The following is a 14,658-nucleotide window of genomic DNA, read 5'->3' as shown; positions in this document are numbered from 1 at the left end:
GCATCCAGCCTGGCTGGAGTGGGTCTGAGGAACCAGCCATAGGTCGCACTGCCTATAGGCCGGGACTGTTCGTTTCCGTCTTGGTTTTAACCCACGGCATTTTATTCTGTTAAATGACAAGGTGAGTTATATGTCAGGCGGTGCATTTCACGTGCAAACTCTGACAGTGAATCTTGGTTATGCTTCCCCATGAGCCACCGTTACACATTGTTAAGAATTTTTTTTTGATTACTGTGACTCCATCATGTGTCTAAGTGAGACCCAGAATAATAGTAACCACCTTGTTTTTCCTTCACCCAGAGCACACTTGCTGCCAGGTCGGGGACTCAGGAAGCAGCAGTCTGGTGCCACCATTCCTTGTTCCTTGTCTCCTGTCCAGCACTTGGGCCTGACTTTCTAAGCTGCCTCTGCTTCAGGCAATGTCATGGTCATAACACAAGGGATGTACTTTCTTTTTGCTTCCTTAGAGCTGCTTCCCTGAGGTCCACGAAAGCTCTTAGTTAAAGCAAATTCCCCATGTCTTACTTGTCTCCAAGTGAGGCAGCTCTGATTCTTTGTCCATACCCTGGGCCCAGCTGAACCAGTCAGGTCTAGTGCTCATTGGAGAGCTCATATAATTCAAGAAAGATACTGTTGTCTTTCCATCTCTGAAAGGTGAATGGGATAACTGGTCTAGTCCTTTCCTTGCGTTGCTGGGAACTGACAAACATGCAGTATTTCCACTCTTAAAATGATTTCATTTTGTCGTATGATTGTCTAGAATACAGAGGCTGTTGAATCTTGGGAGGGATTGCTGGATACATGATCTGGGCACAAGTTGTTCCTCAGAAGACTTTTATGGTTGTATTTGCACTTGACTCTAAAAGTCCCTGGGTTTGAGGACGGAAGCCCTGGAGTTCAAAGCCGGGCTCTGCACTTCTAAGCTATATGACCTTGAACAAGCCACTTCATCTCTTTAAACTTCAGTTTCTTCACCTGTGAAATGAAGCTAAGAATACCTATCATTCTACATCTCCAGATGGTTATAAGGATCAAATGAGCCATAAAATGTTTCATAGGGAAGGTAAAACTTGACCTGGGTCTGATGGCTCAGGTTTGGAAAAAGAGAGAGCATCCCTCCATGTGGCAGGTGTGGAGTTAACTGAGTGAGCAAAGGCTTGGAGGCAGTACCCCTCATTTCCACTTTGTCTGGAGTCGTGGGTTTGGATAGGGAGAAGAGGCTGCTGGAGAGGTTGGAGCCAAATTTGACAGGGCCTGGGATGCTAGGCTAGAAGTGTGAACTTCGCCTTGTAGGAAATATCAGGTTTTGAGTAGAGATATGCTAAGACTGTCGTGTTTGACCAGTACTAGAGTGATGGACTGAAAGGGGAGTTTGAAGCAGAGACCAGGGGACTGTCCAGGAGACTCAGAAGAGAGCCCTCTGGTGGTAACACCAGGAAGAGGTACCATGAAGAAGAAATGACTAGATGCATCTGCAAAGATACGAGATGTGGGAGACGAGGGGCAAGAGATGTCAAATGTCTCCCAAGATTTGGACCTAGGAGAAGGTGATGATGCCTGTAAGTAGAAAAAGCGAAAAACTTAATGCAAGGTATTCCCAGTAGCAGTACTGATAATGGTAAAAACATGGAACAGACCTAAGTGTCCGTAATAGGCAACTGGTTAAAGAAATTAAAGTCTATCCGTATGCTAGAATATTATATAGTTATTAAAAGTGGCATTCTGAGGATAGGATGATGGGTTTGGTTGAAAACAAGGTACATTTCACTGAGCCTGGGTTGCCTTTCAGTCATAAGATGTACCATTACTCTGGGTACCATTCCGAAACAGGAAAGGGTGCTGGATCCATCACAGTTGGATGCCATCAGCTGTAAGACACATCCGGATTCCAGAGATGTTACAGTTTGAAGAAATCTGCATCTTAGAATCAATGAAATATGGCAGATTGTCGTGCCTTTGGTCCCATTTATCAGCTCCCAAATAGCTTTTTTCTGGACGGCCAGGAGGGAAGCCAGAGAGCCTGCAATTTTCTGGCCAGGCATCATCACCATGCTACCCCCATGGTTTTTAAACCATAGATTTAATTCTAGGAATTTCTCCTTATTTGAGAGATGGGCTAACAACACTTCCTATGCAAGATTGTTTGGGGAATTAATTAAAATAATTGACTGCAAAGCACAAATGAGCCCAAGAAGAGATAAGGGTTGGTGGGCATTGGCCACACGGGGGTGGCATGGGGAATGGTACTTTGGGTGAGCCTGTTTTGGGTGACAGTAAGCACGGTGCTGAGAGGTTAGGGTGCCCTCCCCAGGGCCACTTGTCTTTTAGTTGTTTCCCTGGTTATAAAAATAGCACCTGCTCTTGGTAAGGGAAAAAAAAAAAAAAAAGTTTAACAGAGGACTAGAAATGAGAAAATACCCATAATCCTATCGTCTGGAGTTAAGACAACATGTTAGCATGTTTCTACCTAGGCTTTAGGGTTTCAGGATTGTTTTTGTTTCATTTAGGTTTTGGGTTTTGGTTTTTTTCCTTAAAGACAGTTGATATATTCCTGGCAAAGTAATCCACTTCTCAGTTATTTGGTTTTGCCTTTTAGTATGTTGTTTTATGTTTTAGTATGCTGTAGTAGTTTTAGTATGTTGTAGTAGTATTTTTTCACCTTATATAAAAACTCTCCTTAAACATCTCTTACGATGACAGCACGTACCCCATCAGGTGACCCCTGTGGTTCTTAACTCTGCGTGGATCAGAGCCACCTGTGGGGCTCTTAAAACGGCAAGTGTCTGAGATTTTTCTCAAGTTCCCACAATCTGCAGTCAGTGCTGAGGCCCACCCCATCATCCTAATGCTGGTTCTTCAGATCGTGGGTAACCTCTCCCCATTTTAAATCACACTGTGATGAACATCTTTATAGACATCTTCATGCACCGTCTGAATTATTTCCTCAGGCAGAATCCCTGACATGGATTTACTTGGTTAGACGGTCCAAGTACATGGAAACCTTTGCTATTTCTAAATCAGGTCACATTCTGAGGTCCTAGAGGACATGAGTTTGGGTGTGTTTGGGGGCTGGAGCTGGTGAATTAAATGAAGAATGGGCAGATTATAACCCAGGGTGACCAGGAAGGTCCCCTGGCCTCTGGGCTCCCACTTTGGGAACGTGAAAACCATGAGGTCTTTTGATTGCAGGAGCAATGTCAGTACACCCACATGAAGGAAAGGAAGTCACAAGGTTCATTACTTACACATCCCAGAAATTAGGGGTGGGGTGGGGAGGAAGGTGGTTGGCAATGAGCCAGGGGAAGGGTCATCCCTTGCCCCAGGTCCCCAGCAGGGAGAGTCTAGACAGCAGGGTAGCAAACACCTACTACTTATAAGGTGGTTTGGGCTGGGGTCACTAATTTTCATGGGGGCAACTCTAAGTGGTTATCTTATTTTATTTTTTAAAATAAAAGGTGAGGGAGAAAGCTGGCGGCCAGAAGCAGGTGGCAGCCTGGCGGGCAGAGCCCCTGAGACAGATTGAGGGCAGGGCCCAAGCAGCAGCCTTACATGTGGAGAATGTTCCACGGCTGATGGCAGAGGGAGCCTACAGGGTGGGGGGCCCCGAGAAGCGGGTGTGGGTGCGGAGGGCACTGCAGACCCCCAGAGCTCCCATGGCTCTTCCCCTCTAGCTGCCCTGTTGCATGTCCCCAGCGTTTGCCACACTGCTACCGTGTGCTGGCTTCCCACCCTGGGCCAGCGGGCGCAGCCTCGGGACTCAGGTCACTGCGGAGTCACCGGGTTTGGATTTTTTACAACATGAAACGTGACAGACTAGACAGCGCTGCTTTCTACTCTGCTTGGCGGCCGGCTCCCGCTGCGCCCCTCGGTGCCCTGCCTGGCTCGGGGAGGGGGGCGAGCCCCCACCGGAGGGGCCAGGACGCGCCATTCCTCCTCCACGGCCCACCGCTCACTGGAGACTTTTAACTCTTTGGCCTTTTTTTTTTTTTTTTTGCCCTGTCCGACTGGAAAAATTTCAAAATGCAGCTGGCTGGGGAATCTCGAGCGTCGCTTTCTTTCCCCTGCCCGGAAGGGAAGGGGACGGCATCCCCCTGCTGAGGCCGGCCACATGCCAGAGCCTCGCTGCTCCCTGTCCCTGCCTAGGGCTCCAGGCTGGACCCAGGCAGGAGGGCCTGCATGGGCTAGCTGGCAGTGTCTCTTCAGGGCCAGGTGAATTCTTCTCCCAAAGGGCCAGAGAGTGGGATACCCGCTCGGTGGCCTCCCACAAGGCTGGATGGAGCTCGGTTCATCTCCCCAGTGGCTCCGCTTCCGTGATCCCAGCCGTCTCCCACGACGGCCCCCTTCCTTCCCGCGTCCCAGGTGGGGGATGAAGGCGGAGATCGCCGGTGACTTCCCGGTGGGCGGGACAGCCAAGAGGCAGACTCAGGTCTGCCCGACTCCAAAACTCAGGTTCCTTCCACCGCACCCTCTTGCCTCTCTTTGTTCTGATTTCCTCAGGCTCCACGTTAACAACTCTCTCCGCATTGCCAGCGCCGGGCGCAGGTCATGGCAGGGTGCAGGCGTCAGTGAGTCAATCTTGGAATAGTGGTTGGAGGGATGGGTGACAGAAAGTCAGGAGCAGAGAGGTGTGCAAGGCCAGGGTTGTGTTCAGTGTGTGCAACGCAAACACGGCACATCCTGCCTTGTCTTTAGGCTCTGGAGGTTGGTGCTCCCTGGCAGAGGGGACAGTGCCTACAAATCGCAAGGGCATGTGACCCATTTTTCAGCCACGCAGAGAATAGGAGGTGCAGAGCCCAAGATATTTAACAGTATCGGCCATGTCAACTTGTTCTTCTCCACTTAAATGACAGAACCACAAGCAGCCAGGCAGCCCCGTTCAGAAAAACCCCCTTTATCCATGTCAAGCAGCGGCCCAGGCTCTAGCTCATTTACTTAGGCCTTTCTTGCTCTCTGACACGCCTCCTCGCAGTTGCCAGGCAACTCTGGGAGTAGCAGTGTGTGTTAGGGATTAACTAGTTAGGGCTGGGGTCCTTTTTGGCAAGAAGGGGATAAAAGACAAATGATTTTAATTGCTAGACCGAGGATCCTTTCTGTGCTTGGTGGAAGATGGCAACTTTTGGAGGATATGTATAGCAGTGTGGTTCTTGAATTTGCCACGAACATTCCCCTTCCTCCCTCTCAGAGAGAACGAATGAATTTTTAAAAGAATCTTACTTTTCCCACACTCCTTTGTTTAAAATTATATCATTGTGGAATCTGAGCAAGACTAACCTACCACCCTCTCTTTGGAAGACAGCACAGTGGCCTCAGCTTGAAAGAACTTTCAAAAATAGAATTGTGTGTTTTAATTTCCTGCCTTTTTCCGTTCGTAGTTTCTCATAAGCTCATACGTGGAGTCGCCTCAAGATAGTACATTTACAGGTACTTGTTCCCACCTCTGGCCCACTGCAGGGTTTGGTAACACATCAAATCAAAGAGCAAAACTGATGGATATTGGTGCTTTCGAACTCCTCCTGTTCCGTGCCAGGGTCTGCAGAAAGGCCGGGATAGATGGGGTACTATGAGTGTCGTCGAGTCAGCAGGCCAGCGCGGCTCTCTCTGGGCCAGGCTGCCAGCTGGGCCTCCCCAGGATGAAGGGAGCACAGCCGCTGCCCTCAGGGAGCCGGTGCTGGGGTGGGGGCAGTGAACAGGCGGTCACCTTCATGTGCTCGGAAGGAGGCCGTGCAGGCAGCATCCGACTCCGCTTGCTTAGTCTGTCCCAGGAGGCCTGGCTTCCAGATTCAGCTGTGGGTACGCTGGCCTCATCCACCTTATAGCCCCTCATTTTGCACATGATACTGCTGACTCATATTTATCCACCTAAAAAAACCCCTTAAAGACAGACAAGTTAAGATAAAAGCAAATTGATAGCCTGGCTTTCAAGCATGAACGGACGAGGCTGTGTTGGAACAGGTCGGAAAAACACCATGTATATCTGTTTCCTGGTTGAGTAACGCCATTGATCTCATGGCTTCAAAAGGCACAACTATATCTCTATGCGTTTTTAGTGTAACGGAAAACAGAAGAGTATTTAGAAACTAGAAACATTCGAACACCACAATGGTCCCACTGAACTAACCCACCTACCTTAATTTAACTACCTTTCATATGCTCTTGTCAATAACTTTTCATGTTGCGAAGTGTTTCCGTAGCTGCTGTCAAACCTATGTTAAAAGTTTGTTCCTCCTCCATCTAACGTTACATCAGACGCGGTTTTTGTACAGCTGCCGAACATCCCATCAAGGACAGCCACCATCATTTCTGTAACTATTCTCATTGGACCTTTAGATCGTTTCCAGTCTTTTAATATTTTAATTAATATCGCAACAATCGCCTTTGTGAATAAAGGTCTGAAACGCCGTATTTTGAAGGCTTCTGAATAGAAGAAGTGCAAGTCAGCAGTGTGCAGAAGCCTGACTTGGGGTGCCAGCTTGTCACAGCGTGGTAAGGAGCAGATTTGCGTTGACTCGGTCTAACCACAGCTCAGGATGGAAAGCATAGAGAGCCCTTCCTGGCATGCGCTCCCTGCTCTCCACGCGGGCAAGCAGAGGATGCCCAGAACATATACAAGGAGTGTCACTAATTTGTGCCTCCGTCTTGTGCTACAAGAAAGGGTTGAGGAACCCGAAAACAGTGTGTGCAGGAGAACGAGACATGGGAGGTAAGGGGAGCAGGGGAAAGCAGAAACCCTGGAAGAGGCTGGCGTGTGCTCCTCTTTGCTGGCTCTGAGATTCTCTGCACTGCTTGGGAGCCTCGAGCTGGAAATTGAACCCATGTCTGTCTATGAGCTCACGCTTTTTCCTCTTCTTCTCCCCCTTTTTTAAATTTTTTTTTTTTTTGGTGGTAAAAACATATAACATAAATTTTCCATTTTCACCATCGCTCAGTATGCTATTCGGTGGCATTAATTACAGTCACAATACTGTACAAGCACCATCACCGTGTTTTCAAAATTTGCGTTACCCCAGATAGAAACTCTGAGCCCATTAAGCAGTAACTCCCCACTTGCCCGTCCCGCCAGTCCTTGGTAGCATCTCCTCTACTCTCTATGAATGTCCCTATTCTAGATATTTCCTAAAGTGAGTTACTTGTCCTCCTGCGTATGGCTAATTTCATTGAGCATAACATTTTCAGGGCTCCTCCACACTGTATGTAGCTGGTGTCGGGACTTCATCCCCTTTTAAGGCTGAGTAATATTCCACTGTATGTATGGATCTCCCACATTTTGCTTGTCCAGTCTTGAATGGATGGATGGACACTTGGGTGGCTCCCGCCTTTCGGCTGTGGTGAATACGCGTGAACTTTCCTGTGCACGCATCTGTTGGAGGCCCCATTTTCAGTTCCTTTGGGGTGCATACCTAGAAATGGAATTGTTGGGTCGTGTGGTGATTTTATTTTCGAGGAACCACCAAATTGTTTTCCACACAGAGCCCACGCTGTCTTTAAGCAGACAGTGGTGTGTTTGTGAAGGGTGGATATGTCCCCATGGATATTCTGTAGGGAAAGTTGGTCAGAGATTTTCTTATTTTTTTTAGTTTATTTTAAGCAAGCAGATAGGGAATTATAGCCCAAACCTGCTGTCCTGAGCTAAACAGAAGTGTTGACAGCAGGAATCTATAGTGGACTAGAGAAGGGGCTCCTAACGTACCAGTTGCCAGTCTTTCTCCTCTTAGTGATCATCCCAAGTCAAGGTCATAACCCTGTAGATGAAGCAGGGAGGAAAGGAGCTCTGCTGCTCTCAACAGCCAAGGAGGCAGAGTGCGATGGAAAGAGTACGTTTGGAGTCACCTGGATTTTTGTCTTGGCTCTGGAAGTCTCTTAACTTCTCTGAGCCTCAGTTTTCTCATCTGTAAAATGCAGATAATGCCTACGTTATAGGACTGCTGATTAAAAATAGCAGTAATGTGCGTAAAACACCAGCACAGTGTTTTTGCTGACAGTAGATAGTAACTCAAGGATAGTAACCCCTCTTAGGTCAAGAAAGTAGAGGAGGAAGTGGAGAATGACACTGCCACATTCTAGAACAACGGTGGCCAAACATTCTTGTTCAAGTGTCAGAGTATCCGAAGCCATTCACAACACGAATGAGAGTTTGGCTTATTTATTCCTACCTCATGAAGTAATTGAAGGATTTGTAAGAAAACACATAATATCGAATAAAAACTAAAAAAAATAATTACTCATTTATGTTATTGCTCACCAGTACTTACAGGCAAATATGAGGGGGATAGGTACCAAGGGTTTAAAATTAAGAAATGCATTGGAGTCCACTTTTTTTAATGCACAAGAGAAAATATAATCAAGAATCTTTTGTTCTATTTCATCAAAATTTTTTGTGCCTCTTGGGAGAAGATGACCATCTATAGTCCGCCTCCCAGGTTGGGACACTGATGCTGCTTGTGGACATAATTTCGGAGTCCTGACATCCTGGAGCCACACCACAAATGCTTGCTGAACTGAGAACCATTGTTCTAGAAGTAGACTGCTCAAGTAAAAAGTAGGTCCTTAAGTGAGAGAAGATAAGAACTGGCAGGAAATCTGCTTAAACATGATGATCAAGCTTCCCTGAGTGATTTCAAAGAGCATCACTGAATATGACCAAAATGAAATTCCCACATGTTCTAAAATACTTGAAAAATAAACCACACCTAGTGGTACCTTAGACTATCCAGGGGGAGATTTCCATACTTTGATCTCATATCATAATCCTGATTCCTTTCTTACTTTGTTCCTGTAGGATTGGACCACATTCTGTATTCCTTGGTGTTCCTCACATACTCTGATATTTTTAATAGGTACTTGTTAAGTATTTGCTGAATGTGTGGAAGAACAAATGAATGAGCGATACCTGTTTTCCAATACTATGCATCAGACTAGTGGCTGTATTTCAGTGTTGCACAGTAGAGATGCTTAGTTTAAAAACACACACACACAATCCCTTAGAGTGTGAGAAGAATCGGACACAAACACAGTACCGTCAGTGTAGAAGTGTAAAACAAAGACACAACCCAGCAGCTACGTGGTACCTGACCAGAGGCAGTTAGGGTCTAGAGAAGATCACCCTTTATGGGATCATCCCATGCAGTAAATAATCAGGTCCAGGTAGGAACATAGAAGAGATCAGTATATTAGTGGAGTAAACTCACTTTTAAATATTGTATCTTCGGGGACAGTGGCAAAGAGAAATGGGTGCTATTATTGGAGTCTTTAGTCAAATGATCTCATTTTAGGGTCTTTTACTTTTTCATGGAGACTCTGAAAAAGAAGACTTTCTGATCCGCTTTTAAGCAGTGATTAACATTTGACAATTTTGAGCCTAAAACAGTGATTCATGATTCCATGTACTAGCTAGACCGTGAGCTTAAAAACAGGATTCTGGAGTATTCCTTCTTCTGCCCCCAGCGCATACATAGTAGCAGCTCAGTAACCTAAGACAGAGTGATGGTGGGATGGTTCTGTGGGGGACTTTATGGTATTTGTGGTGATTAGAGGATAAACTTGTAGATTTCTTCCCCTCTGCCCACCCTCCCAGACATGAGTCCACACTGATTTTCTATGGGGTGTGGATACATTCTCAGAAATACACAGCTACATTACATTCAGTCTCGTGCTCCCCTTCCACAAAGAGATGGAAACCCACTCTGGAAAGTGGAGGAATGTCGTGATGACTCATGGACCTCTGGCACACAGCCTGCTATGTAGAAGGCGCTCAGTAATTATCTGTGCAGTGAATGAAATGATAATAGTTCTTACCTATAACGTCCTTCGTTGTTCGGGAGCTGAACATAGTTTTGTTAAATAAATCATTAAGACTTGAAGTCTTAAGGAAAAGAAAATAACATGAAGAATTTGTTATGTGCTAGACTTTTTACATATAGTCCATTACTTGATTTTTACAGTTCTCCTATGGAAAGAGTAGTGTATCCCCATTTTACTGATGAGAAACCAAGGCTAAGAAAGGTTATGTCACTTTTTAAAGAAGTGGCAGAGCCAGGACTCAGACCCTCCATCTGCCTGAATCTAGCAACCGCGCTCTTTCCTCTGACCGCTCGCCACAGTGGTGATTACCATATGGTCCATGTTACATACAATTTGAGGGCATATCAGAAGCGAACGGAGCCGGTTTCCTCTTAGGAGTCAATATCTCCAATCTGTGCAAATGTTTCTTGAAAAATACAGGTTAAACTAACACCATTTATAAACTATTTTGCAAAGGGAAAACGTCAAAATTTTAGATATCTTTTAAAAAAACATTCCCTTAATGGATAATTTTAATTGCCTAATATTTTGTTGTTTAAATATTTGATATTTATGGTGATAATTGGAGGAAAAAGTAAAACACTTTCAGGGGTAGCCCTCCCTCCTCTTTTCCTGGGCTGACACCTAGTGGCCAGTTTTGTCATGGCAGTGTTAATCTGGGTGTTAAATCTTGTTCATGGTTGTTGTTTGTCAATTGATTTTAGGATTTTTTTTTAAAAATCAACTATTTGGGGGGGAGGGGGTTTGGGAGAAGGGGGTGGGATTATGGACATTGGGGAGGGTATGTGCTTTGGTGAGTGCTGTGAAGTGTGTAAACCTGGTGATTCACAGACCTGTACCCCTGGGGATAAAAATATATGTTTATAAAAAATAAAAAATTATAAAAAAAAAAAATCAACTATTTTCATAATAATAAAACTAGCTGCATTCATGTAAGATTAACTTATTGGGCTCATCCTAACAATGGAACTTCTATTTGATTTAACGTGAAACGCAAGTCAATTATAATCAAGCCTTGCTAACAGAAAATGATGTAAGTATTTAAAATCTTGGGCTGACTGGCTCGTCAGTAGAGCATGCAACTCTTGATCTCAGGTTCATGATTTTGAGCCCCACATTGGGCATAGAGATTATTTAAGTTAAAAAAAAGAAATATAAAATCTTGGGGTATTTGTCATGTCCCCCCACTTGCTCCCCCCATAACCTGACTGGTAACCATGGTAACCACCCAGCCCTGGGCACTGCCTCGCACACAGTGACAAGTAAGGCTTGATCACTGCACTTACAGACAGTGCAGGGCAGAGACAGAGTTGCCCCTGAGATATGGTAACTGCTGTAGTAGACTGTTGCACGAGGTAGGTGACATCCAAATGCAGGATGAGTTGCTCCGCCTGGGCCCCAAGGGGAGGTTTCCTGGGAACAGATGCACATGGGTGACACCTTGCAGGAGGAATAGCCTTTCCCCATGAGCAGGGGCAGAGAGAAGCTCATGCAAAGGCAAGGGGCATTGAAACCACACGATGTGGTTGGGCCTGGTGTGTGTGTGGGGGGGTGACCTGTCTGGAGTATGGACGGGAGAGTAGCCAAGGGTAAAGTGGGAAGGCGCCAGCTCCAGTCCGTGAAAGACCCAGATGCCCACAAAAGGGTTTTAGCACCAGTACCATAAACCAGTGTTTCTAGAACAATGTTCCTGGAAATATTAGATCTACAAGATGTTGTTTTTCTGATCATATAAGATTTGGGCTTGTCACACATTGCATAATGTAACTCTCTCTCTCTCTCTCTCTCTCTCTCTCTCTCTCTTTTTTAAGATATTTACTATGCACGTTACTAAAGCCTGGCTGTAAAGAAATCCGGTTAACTTTGTTTAACCTAGCATTTTTCAAAAACCCTTTCCCCCCACAAAATACCTATTAACATTCCATGCATCTACTACTCCTCACCACAGTTGAGGAAACACATCTGTAGCTAGTGATTGATGATGAATTTTTTTTCACTCTAAGACCATGGAATTAGGATACCAACTGTGGTCATTTTACCCCCCCCCAACCCCCATCTCCCTGCTGTGAACCTCAGAAAGAGAAAAAGTGTGTGCCTTTTCCAAAAGCTTTCTTGTCTGGCCAGACAGAGGCTTGTGGCCAACATGTGGTCTTGAGATGCAGAACCCAGCCGTTCCTCAACTCTCAGTGCAGGATCATGAGCTGCCAGTTGGTTCCCTCGGTCCAGCAACTTGGTCAACATCTCAGTCAGGATCTAACCAGGACAGTAAAAACCCCTTCAGATGTTTATAAGAGGGAAAATAATTCAAGGAAATGGTTATCCAACTGAGAGAGCAGCTGAGACTCAAAAGGGGGCAGAGAGGTAATCCAGAGATCCGCAGGAGCCCAGGTTGGTGCACCTGAGGTCAGGGTCAGGGTCAACTGACTACAGCTGGAAGCTATGGGTCTGTGCAGTGGGTGTCTGAGTCAGGAGGCAAACCCCTGCCAGAGGAGCCACCCAGGCAGAGAGAGAGAGAGAAGAAAACCTCAGCTTCTCCCTCCTGTTCATCCTCATCCCTCACCAGTCCCTTCCATGGGCCCAACCAGGCAGGAGGCCAGCTGACCTGGGAGCCCAGGGGATTCAGTTTTCCTTCTATACAGAATAGAGCTGAAGAGTGGAGAGTGGGTCTAAGGTCAGATAGGGAGCTCCTAGATCCCAGATATTAAGCTACTTAGTGATGCACCTCACCATGCCCCAGGCAATAATAAACAACATGATGAAATTAAAAGCCCCCTGATTTCTAGTTAGATGTGGCGCTGACCATGGCTATGCCTCTTCTCAGCTGTGTGTCTCTAGGCGAGTTACTATCCCTTTCTGAACCTTGGTTGCTCAGTTGTGAAACAGGAAAAAGAATCTCTGCTTAAAGGATACCCTTACAGGGCCTCCCTGGCATAATCGTGGCTGGTTCCTGTTTTATAATGAACCAAGAACAAGGTATTTTCAACTTCTGGAGCTTAGTGTGGAGCTAATAGGAGAGTTAGCACCCCGCATGTGTTGGTCAGCCACTCTGAACTTCAGTGAATTGGCTGAAATTTTGTTAGCTAGCAATCAGTATCTAGTGGATGGCTCATTTCTTAATCTTTTCCCTTCCTCGGGATGTTGGAGTGGGAGAGAGCTTGTAAAACGGGCAGCGGAACGTTCAAGTGTTGGAGAGGTTCTCTGTGTATGTTATTAGCTACCAGTTCGCTATAAAGTAAAGACAATTGAGATTCCAGGAAAGCTGCCACTTCAGAGATGTTAAACCTTGGAAATTACTTCCTCCTTGAACCGCGACTTTTTCTTATTTTATGGGGAGAAAAATGCTGGCCTCAGAAAATTATTTTAAGAATTAAATGAGATGGCAGGGGCAAAGTACTCGTTGTCCACACGTCTTCCCTGCCCTTCGCAGCAGACTGTAGAGGCAGCTCCCCACCCCCCGCCCCCGCCCCGTGAAGGCCCAGTTCACTGGCTGCTGCATTCCATGCCGGCATGGCAGGATTTTTGGAAAGCCTTAACAGGAGATACTTATGTTTGGTTTGCTGGTCCCTGTTAGTGAGGTGACCTGGCAGGCCTCCACGCACCCTGTTCTCGTCAGTCACAGCTCACTGGCATTATTCATAAGCCATTTTCTGGAGACTTCCTTTGCCCATATTCCCACTGTGATGCATTTGTAGCCTCCTCTTCACAACATTAAAAATGGTCTGTAGGTTTTGAGGGTGTCCTGAGCAAGTCAGTTGTCAGCTTAAAAGGTCATTATCCTTTGAAGGGGAACTTTTACCCTGAGTTCATGAGTTTTATCCTTGTTCAATGAGTGTTAGGCCAAAGAGGAAAAGGGGGGGAGGGGGTGAAACCCATCTGTTGAGCACAAACTTCTTGCCCTTTATTTTTATTTTCTTGGTTAAGTGTGCATGGTATTATCCCCAGCCAGTAGGTGAGGCACTGAAAGCAGAGAGTTGAAGTAATTTAAATCAGCAACTTGGAACAAACGTTTCCCACGACCTACTTTGCCTGACGTGGTTCTAGATGCTTCGAGATGCAACAGTGAATAAAATCAAGTCCCAGCCCTTGAATCCCTTCCATGGCAGGGATTCAGGACAGGAAGCAGAGTTGAAAGTGAGTCTGTAAGTGTTGGGTGGTGACCAGTGTGCAGGAAGAGAAAGCTGAGAAAGGGGATGGAGATGAGGCAGGTGCCGGTAAGTGACTGAGCTGGACTGGAGGCCTGGAGAACTCATGCTTTTTCCCCACTGGTCCCACTCTCCTTCTGGTCCTCTGATGGTTTCCAGCAACTAGGGAAACAACGTAAACTTGGACATTTTGCTCTTTATTCTGGAATTGACAGTTCAGTGTGTCAGGGTGATGATATCGCATTCCTAGGGCACAGAAGACATTTTGGGGCACTCCCTGCTGTCAGCAGCATGTAGCTGTCTCTTTCATCTCTCTGGTTTCCCAAACACATTTCATCTCGATGCAGAAAGCATCTTGCCAGCTTGGACTCAAGCCCTCGTGCTGAGGAGCCCAGTCTATCCTAGAGGAGCGTCCCTGTGACTGCTGGCTTAAAGGAACTCATGCCTCTTTTCTCTCTGCTTCCAAAAAGTGATGTCATAGGTAGTAGCTTAGGTAGTCTTCATTTCTGTTTCCTGATCTCTGATACTCAGTAAGGCAGTTTGATCCCATAAGCGTTGGGCACCAAGAGACGGATCAGATACGGAACCTGCCACAGGAGTCAACGGGACCTGGGTTCCACTTTTCCGCTTAAGTAATTTCGAGCAAGTTAATTTCAGCAAGTTAACCCTCTGCGCTTCGGTTTCCACCTCTGTAAAAGGGAGAGAACAAGTGTGATCT

At 46.1% G+C, this 14,658-nt stretch overlaps 1 protein-coding gene across 10 annotated transcripts in view; it reads left to right on the top strand.

The window, feature by feature from the left end:
- Positions 1–14,658, top strand: part of DENND1A (DENN domain containing 1A) — a 494,220-nt gene that overhangs the window by 339,828 nt on the left and 139,734 nt on the right. The window lies entirely within an intron of this gene.

This window comes from Mustela putorius, unplaced genomic scaffold, assembly GCF_011764305.1.
Source record: "Mustela putorius furo isolate JIRA1106 unplaced genomic scaffold, ASM1176430v1.1 tig00000596_pilon_pilon_pilon, whole genome shotgun sequence".
NCBI classification, from domain to species: Eukaryota; Metazoa; Chordata; class Mammalia; order Carnivora; family Mustelidae; genus Mustela; species Mustela putorius.
The sequence above is the reverse complement of the archived record's forward strand: the minus strand, read 5'-3'. Positions and strand labels throughout refer to the sequence as shown.